The 11444-nt window shown below is 35.0% G+C and overlaps 1 protein-coding gene across 2 annotated transcripts in view; it reads right to left on the reverse strand.

Moving 5' to 3' along the window:
- The window catches only part of LOC106871701 (G-protein coupled receptor dmsr-1), a 159976-nt gene that overhangs the window by 46453 nt on the left and 102079 nt on the right, over window positions 1-11444 (reverse strand). For both annotated transcript variants that reach the window (XM_052976691.1, XM_052976690.1), the window contains exon 2: window positions 10911-10960. The gene's annotated coding sequence lies outside the window, so the exon portion shown is untranslated. The remainder of the gene's footprint in view (window positions 1-10910; window positions 10961-11444) is intronic.

The following is an 11444-nucleotide window of genomic DNA, read 5'->3' on the forward strand; positions in this document are numbered from 1 at the left end:
TGTGTGTGTGTGTGTGTGTACTCCTCAGCTGCATAATGGAAGTTAATTTCATATATATATATATATATATATTCACACACGCACATACACACTTTCAATACTACACATTTTCACTAGCTTCCGCCTATTCTTGAACTGACATACAAATAAACGCACAGATACACACACACACACATAGTAAGTATTCCAGTAAAGACATTTATATGATATGACGTTCACATCAACACGTCCAAAGGAAGCCAAAGTTAATTTATCAAAACTACTGACCAGAAATCACATTGTTTAACGGAGCCAAATTAAATATTGCTTTTCTTTGTCAGCCAAGCGATATCACACACACACACACACACACACACACACACACACACACACACAAACTCTCTCATTCCCCCTCTCTCTATCTCTCTCACTCCCACGCATACACACACATAAACACACGCATACACACACATATATACACACATGCATACATGCACGCACGCACACATCAATGCCCACAATCATAATTCGCATAAAGATGGAGATTCGTGTAATTCACTGAATTAACAGTTTATCAAATGAAGTCACGTCTAACGGACGTCTGTGTGAACATTTGTATGTTTCTATGTGTGTTTGCGTGTGTGAATGGTTATGTTGTGTATGTGTATGCATTTATTTGTTTGTGAACGGTTGAGTATATGTGCATGTCCTTGTGCAACGCTATGATTCTTTCTGCATCTGTGTGTTTGAGTGTCCACGAGATTTTAAGACTGTATGAGACTATGTCGTTGAACAACTGATTTGTACATATATATAGTTAAACAGATAGATCGATAGATACATACACAGATAGGTACACACACACAAACATATACATATATATATGTGTGTGTGTTCATACTTATGTACAGATATATATCAGTGTGTGTGTGTGTGTGTGTGTGTGTGTGTGTGTGTGTGTGTGTGTGTGTGTGTGTGTGTGTGTGTGTGTGTGTGTGTGTGTGTGTGTGTGTGTGTGTGTGTGTGCGTATGTGTGTATGCAAGGTGCATTCCAGAAGTTTTGAAGCTTTTTCAGCAGAGACATTTATCAATTTCAGAGGAGTACAACTCTGATCCAAAATAGGATCCTCTCACTTCAATGCACTTTTTGTTATAGAACTCCAGCCACTTCGTGAAAGACCTGTCGCATGCTTCGAAAAGGAAAGAGCCCAGGAACCTTGTCACGGCCTCTTCCATCGCCATCAGCTTGGGGTACAAGAAAACGTCGTGCAATGGTGCACTTGTCTTTTGCGATGAAAATCTCTCCCTGAACTCCTTCAAATCCTCCACAAAGTAGGCTTTGCTGACCGTTAGGCCAGAAGGAACGAAGCGGAGACAGCTGATGCCCTTGCTGTCGAAAAGGGAATCCTAATGAGCTGACCAGTGGAATTGCTTTGCCTGGCTTTTTGTGCCAGTGAGAAACAAACGCTCGGCTTATACCAGTTAAATACTTAAGCAGTGTGGAGCATTTCAACTTGTGGCAATTTTGTCCAGTTTAATACAGAACTTTATTGTATAGCAAGCTTCTAAATTGCCTTCGCGTCTCGACTGCATTCTGTAAACTAGGTAACTGTGACAAGCAGTGTTTAACAGTGTTAAAAGTGCCGTTACGACCGTCTCCTTCAATCTAGGATAAGTTCGCAGGTCAGCTTATTAAATGTACAGTAACGATATACTAAAATTGGTTTATACTAAAGTGTTTGTTTATACTTCTTCAATCTTCTTTATTTCACTGTTAAATCAAAGATGATCAAAATATCACCCAAGTGGCCAGGGTGTACAACTTGACATTGATTTCAAAACGTTCTTACTGGACAGAAGAGCCTTCAAGTTACAGACGGTTGAGGCTGACCAACTGCGATTGAAAACGATCATTAGAGTATCATTACTGATGCAGAACCACAAAAAAAAAAACGACTCCAGGGGTTGAAAAGTTAAAACAGCTAGACCGATACTGCACCGCTTAAGCTGAACGCAAACCAAAACTAGGATGATATTATACCTGCTCTGAGCTTCTTTTCTACAAGGAAGGTGATACAATTTTTTGATCAAATAATGGCAAATGATGAAAAGTAGATTTTATACAACTGACGATGTCCACCGCTGCAACTAGATCGAGGTAAATCATCAGTTTCTCAAACCGAAACTACATCAGAAGGTTAGAGTAACAGTTTTGTGTCGACAGTGGAAGTTATCTACCAATATGACTTGAAGTTTAGTGAAAATATTACAGCAGAGTGATATGAAATGGAAATCACTGCAAAGAGATGCAGAATTCCATTGGTCAATTAGTCGTTGAAAAAAATCAGTACTTTTCTATGGCAACGGTAGTCAACTGGTGACTTTGCAGAAATTGAAACATCTGCGCTACGAAACTCTACTGCACCCAACATATTCCGAGTTCGATCGACAACCACTCTCTTATCCCAGAATCTTATAAACTTCTGCAAAAATCTATCAACAGGCTATCAGTAGCTCACAAGAATTCATCGGATTCAGAACTCCAAAAATATATGTTGTCAAAATAAATATATTTATTTCTTGTCAGGAAGTCTATAAAGATTCGAACGGTATCAGTTAAACCAATAAATTGTAGGCTGAGATATATTGCTTTAAAAGTTGATGGTTACAAACAGCCATTCATATTGCACCAATCTTATAACAAAGGGAAGAAAAATTAATAATAATTTTAATAACGAGAACCTAATTACTCATTTTTAACGCGTCACCCTATGTTGACATTCTAATATCTTGAAAGTAAACAGACCAAGACAAAAGATAAACAAAATCGAAACGATTATTATTGTCCTCAGCGTAACCGGCGATGTTGTTATTACTTTGATATGAGATCTATTGTTGTTGATGTTGTTGTTGACGCTTTTTGGTGTTATTATTGTTTTTATACGAGATTCATTGCTGCTGCTGTTCTTCTTCTTCTTCTTATTATTATTATTGATATCAGTGCTGATGTTTGTTAACGTTCTTCCTCTTGCCATTGTTGTTCGTTTGTTCCTGATCTCTTATATTTGTTTCTCTTCATATTGACTGTGTCTCTATTAATAATTTAGTTTTAATATTCAGATATTTAACAGTCGTTTCTCTCAACGTTTACCTTGACAATATTTTCTTATTTTCCCTTTCTTTGAGTTCCTTTTTTTTTCTTTACTTCTTTTTCTCTTTCTTTTCACTAGACTCTCATCATTTCGCCATTTTTATTGAAAACGATAAAGAATAATGTTACTCTTTAGCAAATATTATATCATATATGAAACTTTCCCTGGTAATTGTTCAGTCGATCAGCCACAGAGGTTCATGATTTCTTCATACAGAAGTCTAGACAGAAACGTAATAGTTTTCCAAGCAGCCGATCCGGGTTCGACTCCGGCCAACGCATCAATTCATTTCTTATTAATAGGGCACAGGCATGGCTCGCTTAACAATTACGTGGTTTCGGGTTCAGTCCTACTGCACGGCATCCTGGGCAATTGTCTTCTACTAAATCCTCAGTTCGACTAATGTCGCTGAAACTCGTTGAAACTCACATTCCTGCTGCTGGTTCCTCGTTAAACACTACCATTATTCGGCATCAATAGTTCTGATTCTCAACTATCCAAGCATACAATTTTAATGTCATTTTACACATATCTGACACGTAATGGCTTTCGATAATTCCATTAGGAAGTCATCCAAACTTTCCCAGTCTTTAATCTATTGAAAGGAAGAAAACAATGATTTCCACAATCTGATAGACATTCATCTGTTAGTCAATCAATCAATCAATTAATCGATCAATCTCTCTGTCTATTTGTTTGTTTGTCTGACTACCTCTCTCTCACTTTTTCTTTCAATCTCTCTCTCCATCTCCCTGTGTGTGTGTGTGTGTGTGTGTGTGTGTGTGTGTGTGTGTGTGTGTGTGTGTGTGTGTGTGTGTGTAAGAAATAATCAAGATTCATTTGAATAAGGTATTTGATGCATCAAGCCCCAGTCCGATATCATCCACAAGGTTCAAAGTAAGGTGAATAAAAAATCAAAGAACTTCGTTAGGAATACGTCGACCTATCCTTATGTTTTATTTACCTATCATTGGTTTATCATTTTTATTTTTTGGTTTTAATTTGACGAATTGTGCAACAAAATCGTTCATATTTGGTTGATTAAAAAATTTAATGGCAAGTATTTATTGACCTTCTTCTTTCCTTTAAAAATCGGCACGAACTTTACGGACAACCCAATATATTTGAAACAGTCCAATACAGAGAAATAAGTAAATAACATATGATGGATGATGTAATAGAAGCAATGCAATCCAGAACAAACAATATAAGAAATAAGAAATTACATATTTGCTTAATTCCGTCACAATAAAAGAGTGCTGGTCCCATAAGCGCAGAGGTCTGTCTATCAAAAGCACAATTTACGAAGAAACGGAAACTATTTATTACATGGTAAACTGAGTTGTCTACAAATATAGCTACCCTATAATTGGATATATATAGTTACAGGGGTGTGTACAAATTATATTATGCAATAGAAATCTTTACAATGTCAAGAGTAACCAACTGATTAAAGAATACCAAAATCAAAGTAACGGGTGGGCAGAGACGACCGCCGCACTAGGACTCAGTATAAAATAATATTACACATGGAGCAACCGCCACTCGATTATTTCATTCTGCTGATGTTGATCTACATATGCCTCCAACAGATGAGATACTTGGACATATAAGAATGTGTTTATCGGTATGGCTAATTTGCATAATTTAAACGACAATGAATTAAGAAATCGCGTCAGAATGCCAGAAGCATGAATATAGATTTAAAAAAATGAACAACGATTTCTCAAATATCATCCAAGAATAATTCTTGATTTATTGAAATTCTTTTTCTGTGTTCATGCCACCGGCAATTCTTATTTGTTTTAGTTTTTTCCTTTACTTTCTTAAAAATTGTAAATACATATATACACACACATACACACAACACACACACACATATATATATATATATATATATATATATAGTATATAAACTGTAGAAATGCATACGTACTACACACACACACACATATACTCATCATCTGCTATATATACGAGAACAACAAATGCCAGCATTCGTTCTTGACTTGCTGTAATCTTCTAATACAAGCGAAATAGTTTCGTTTCAACTTGATAATTCAAAATGTTGAGAAATAGATATTGAGTCGAATCGCTTTGGAACTACTGAACAGAATTTCATTCATTCTTCAGCTCTTTATTTTTCAGGGAGTAGAATTTTGTTACAATTTCATAATTTAAAATGTTGACCTAAATGCATTTTACAGCTCATTATAATGTGATATCAACGAAATTAAATGAGGCTAGCTACAAATCGAAGTTTGAAAAGCCACAGTGAATTGAATTCCACGTTTTAGTTCTTGTATTCTGTCAATTAGTGAAGGTTTGTTTAGCATTGTTCCAACCTCTTAAACATTATTTCCGCTAATGTAAAAGAAAAACAAACATACACAACATTTCATACATAGCAATGTAATATGAATTAAAGATGAATTTAGTCAGTAATATTTTCTCTTATCAAAATATTGTGCAACTCGTTATGCTATACACGGAGTAAATTAGTACACTTCATTGAAATATAGGGTGAGAGATAAAACAGAAATATGCGAAAGATTGTTTATACTATGTCGAAATAAATAAAACTTAACAAAACAAAATACAGATTAGTTTTTCATTTGACGAGTCCAGTATCCCAAGAAGGCGATCCTCTATATCATGTGGGATTAGAGAGGCATTGTATATTATGAAACCTTTCCGCGAAATTAAATGTTGAACTCAGAGCATTAGTGTTCATAATCAAACCGATTAAGAGAGGCGATCGGTGGAGAAGTTGTGACAGAAGGTGAACAAAATAAAATACAAACAAAACGGCAGGTGAACAGATTTCCTTATCATGTCCGTAATCTTCGCTTAATTTAGAGTATAAGAACTGAGAAACAGAATTTAAATGCTTCTGACACTGATTTATCTCCAGTAAATTTAAATGTATTCGAAAACAAAGTGAAAAACCATTTTCAAAGATTTTCATATCAGTATTTCATCAGGATATGACACAATGTAATGTTATACATTCAAACTTGTGTCTGTTATAAAAGGTTGCATGAAAACTTTGAGAGAAGGTTTCAAACTATTTCAGACAATTACGAAATGTAGGGAGAAGATAGAGTCAATAAAATTGATAATCTATTGCTAAAACTGAATGACATTACTTTCATGTTTTTCATAAACTGATTTCACATCATTCTGTCGTCACACGATGAGAAATTATTTGATATTCAACAACGTAAGAAATTCAACTTGAAACATAAGCAGGATAAGATAAGTGCTTTTATTCAATATGTTGAAATCCATTGTAATGGTGAACATTATATAAACATTGTATCAGAGGCCATGGTAGACATAAAACGAATTGCTGTTTAAGTGCTTCTTTCTCCATAGAAATAGAGAAATGTAGATAAATCCTAAAGTGAACAGTGAAACAGCGATTTACTGACAATGGAGAATGTTTATATTTTCAATAATGCGATGGAAAGAAATTTGAGAGTATTTGTCTATAGTCTGCTTGTGCAACATACCGACGATTTACTGCACAAATAGCTAATAAGTTTGATTTTTAAAAAAACCTTGGCAAATGAGACCAGGCATACGTTTAATAAGAATGACCTTCAAGCTAACAATACAAGGAACACCATTTAACGCTCATTTCACAAGTCGTATTTATTGACTGCTATGCTTGAAACTGTAAAACCAATTGGATCTTTCATGACCATTCTTGAAACGCTGGTTGCAATCTTACATTTGAATATAATTCTATTATTCTTAAGATATACAATGGCTCAAGAACGATTGTGTGGAACTGACCCACAGGCATTCGCCAGATCTAGCAACACGGCAATGAGGTCGTGCCTCTCTGCTCTAGCATTCTGTCTTGCTTGCCAAATCATCGAAACGTACTCTAGGCATCCAGATAGTCTGCACGCCTCCTTCTATTGGCTAAAAGAATTACTGCTTAGAATTAAACAGCAGGTGACTAGATGCATAGTCACAAAGTCAGATAAACTTTCGTTAGAGACCTTCTGAGAAATATTCTAGTGTTATTTTTCGTCTCGGCATAACTCCATAACACCGACTAATAGAGTAACTTTAGATTCCTTCTCCGAACTTAATGATTTAAGTGTCATGTTCAGATGAATTACGCTTGTACTGCTCACACCCATACGTAATTATTGTCTACATATATGTATATATGTATGAATATGTGTTTGTATGTATATGGATATGTGTGTGTGTGTGTGTGTGTGTGTGTGTGTGTGTGTGCATATACATACATACATACGAAAGCTCTTCAGAAATCCAATCATACAATCTCACATGGGCTGGCCGTGAGCGTGCATAACTAAGTCTCCATTAAAATAACAATATTGTTGTGCATTGCACCATAATCTGGTTCATTGATACATCATTGTTAATACAGATATAATTGGTGGACTTGTTGCGATTCGGAATTGCCGTTTTATTTGTTTTTGTTTTGTTTTGTGTTTTTTTTTCTTTGTTTGCTGTTTTTACTTTGCTGTAGGTGAATGTGTCTGCCTTGTGTTACTTTTCTACTAATCCTACTTCGTAGTGGCCAATAGAATTAATTCTGATACTAATAATAATCATAATAACAATAATGATAATAATATTAGTGATAATAATTAATGATAATCACAAAGATAACAACAGTAATAGTTGTAAAAAGAAATAAATAATAGTTATTATTATCATCATTATTATTATTTTACATAAGGAATAATAACAAAAAAACGATAATATTAATGATGATGATAAAAATAATGGAAAAATTATTAAAAATGAAAATGAGTGACATTTCTTAAGCACAAAATAGAAAAGAGTAATCCAAAAAAATCTGTCAAAAAGAACAAAAATGAAAAAAGCTAACATGATGAAGATTAGGAAAGTGATGACAAGAACAACAACCAATCTAGATTGAGAGGAAAATGTAAATTTCATATTTGTTCTGGTACGAAAAACTATTGATTATTTTATTTTGTCGCTCCGAGAAATTATAAATATACATATACTGTATGGCCTATGCCTACCGAGTAAAATTGTCACTGATGTGTTCAGGATTAAGTTGGAAAGAAAGGAAATATTTACAGACAACGATGAAGGATTTTTCGTAACATCTTCAAGACATTAACCACTCTAGGATGATAACTACTATCATGTTTTATCTTTTACTTGTTTCATACATTGGATCCTGACCATGTTGGGGAAGGAACCTTCAAGTGTTTTGTCGAACAAATCACTCGCAGCACTTATGTTTTTTTCTTAAGATTTGTACTAATTCTATCGATTTCTTTTACCGAACTGCTTGGTTACAAAGACGTAATCAAACGAACAACAATTGTCAGGCGGTGGGGGATGACAGACATAGACACAAACACAGACACACATACACTCATGTATATGCACAATGGGCTTCCACCCAGTTTCCCTCGACCAAATTCGCATATATAATATCGGTTGGCCTTTTACTTTTTGTCTGATGGCCTCCATCTGTGGACAAGATTTATAGGGTTAACATCCAAACGAAATTACTATATCTGTCTATCTGCTTTTCTCTCTCTCTCTCTCTCTCTCTCTCTCTCTCTCTTTATATAATTTCCTATTCTGTTTTTGATTAGACTGGTCGGGTATTTTCTTTCTAGTAATGTGTTTTTTAAGTTCTTAGAGTTGCTTTCTCGGGTTTCTGGGTTTGATACAATCGCGCAAATTCTTCTTGCTATGTTGAACGGTATATCTATTGTAGTATGTTTTGGGTGGCAGTAGGAGAATAGACGATATTGTTTTGAGTCCGCTGATTTGAAGATGTCGGTCTCAATTTCAGTATCTCTTTTTATGATTAAGATGTCCAGGATGGGTAGTTTTTATTGTATTCCATTGTGAATTGGATACTATGGTTAATGAAGTTGATTAAATTTTTATACCATTGATAAACAAGAAATATTATTGAAACTAGTTTGCTATGTATGTAAATGAATCTAGTAAACAAAATTAACAAAAGAAGAATATTTATCAGCATAATGTTTACTCCTTCTCATTCTTGTGCAAATGGCTGCTCCCTCTGTCGTGCGCTAAGTATTATGGGAATAACATAAATAAACTACTGTGAAAAATAACATTAGAGAGGATGAATTCAAGAGGAGATAATAACAAGATCTCGCTGTAACTGGATTTTTTTTTAGTGCTTAAGATTTAGAGGTTTATGTTATATTAAATGTGGCCTGTCTATTCTTTTTAAGATATTATCCTTTAAATATATTCTTGGTCCTTGGTATATCCATATCTTATACTATTATCTAATACTATTATGTAATTCTACATTTAACTATCTTCCTCATAATTGTTTAAGAGATCACATACTGGGGGGATGGTTATAATTTTATATATTTTTCATTTCATTGTGTCTCGAAGCAATCTTCTGTCTCTGAGCACATGGGTTGTTCTGTTTGAAAAATAGGACACGAGAAAGCACGAGAAGGTGGATACAAAATGTGGAATGAGAAGACGGGGTGAATATAGAAAGAGAAAGGATAAAGTTACGTTTGGGCTTAGAAATCATAATTAAATTAACTTGCTGGTGTAGAAACTGTACAATGCTCAAAGTGGAGGGCATCGCCAACTCTGGAATGAGCAGTTCTCTCACAAACCAGTCAGTTGTGTTCAAAAATGTTGGATTAATTATGATGGGTGATCGGTTATGACGACGAGGCTTCCAGCTAACCCAACCAACGGAACAGCCTGCTTGTGAAATTAACATGCAAATGACTGAGCACTCCACAAACACGCATACCCTTAATGTAATTCTCAAGGAGACTCAGCGTGAAACACACTGTGACAAGGTCGCCCTTTGAAATACAGGTACAACTCATTTTTGCCAGCTGAGTGAACTGGAGTAATGTTAAAATAAAGCGTCTTGTTCAAGGACACAACGACGTGCCACCAGGTATTGAACTCACGACCTTACGATCGTGAGCCGAATACCCTAACCACACAGCCATGCACCTTTCTCTACAAACACACACACACATATTGTGTTATATATTTATATAAAAATGGTAACGGTGACGGTGAGAGCCGGGTTATCTCTGTTGCAAAGAATATCAATGCTGTGTTTGAAATCCTACAATTCAGCCGAATTACCATAGTTTCCTTTTTAAGAGTCATAAACCGAATTATGCTTCCCAAGCAACGTCAGTTATCCTGTTAGAAGTTCATAATTTCTAGTTCATTACCCATTTCATTCTTTTCATATGATGTTTACAAATACTTATTAATGGGTGGTCAGAGATATAGATCTCATGCCGTGATAACCAAAAGAAAAATAATAAAAGCAGAAAACAAAGAAAACTTTTAACATTCGAACCTGTTCGATGACTATTAGAGCTCGAAGAGATTGGAATTGCGTGCTGCAAAAACAACACTGGTTTTCATATCGCCATTACCATATATAATGATTGGAGATATGAACAGAAACGTGGAGACAGGGAGGACATGAAGAGAATCACAGATACAAAAAGTGAGCTGATCCGAGATATGATTAATGTATTGTATTGCACAGAAAGAAGAAAAAAATCCACCAGCTGACTTTCTTCTTTCTATAAACATGATAACAATACTGGGTTAATGAATATGAAATATAAAAGGATGAAAGACAGGACGCCTCCAACTTTAGAATGTCGGCTGATTTTATAGGAAACTGTGCGTCGTGTTCAATAAACTTTGAACGTGAGTGTTGTTAGCTGTGAAACATGAAACATGGCCAGTACTTACCGTTAAACACGCATCAAATATCAAAGTTCACACCTTCACAATCCGAACACCTAAGATATGAAAGAAAGAAAGCGTTATAGAGGTAATTAATAATGGTAAAGTTAAGTTAATTAAACATCATTGGTAGGGTGAGTGCTGTTCACTTATTAGACTTGTGTAAATAAGAATTCCAAGCAAACCAAATAAAATGCAACCTAATTCGATTTGTAATAAGTGTTATCAGGAAAAGGTCAACCGAAGAAGTGAATAATGCATCCTCAGAAGCCAGCACACAATGTGCGCGTGTGTGTGTGTGTATTTGCATGTGTGCGTATATGTTTACACACACACACATATAATATTTTTATACCTATACATATATACATTCTTTTATTCTTTCATTCTTTTATTTGTTTCAGTTATTTTGTCTGCGGCCCTGCTAGAGCACCACCTTTAGTCAAACAAATCGACCCCAGGACTTATTCTTTGTAAGCCTAGTACTTTTTTTTTATCCGTCTCTTTTGCCGAACTGCTAAGTTACTGGGACATATATAC

This window comes from Octopus bimaculoides, chromosome 25 (genome assembly GCF_001194135.2).
Source record: "Octopus bimaculoides isolate UCB-OBI-ISO-001 chromosome 25, ASM119413v2, whole genome shotgun sequence".
Lineage (NCBI taxonomy): Eukaryota > Metazoa > Mollusca > Cephalopoda > Octopoda > Octopodidae > Octopus > Octopus bimaculoides.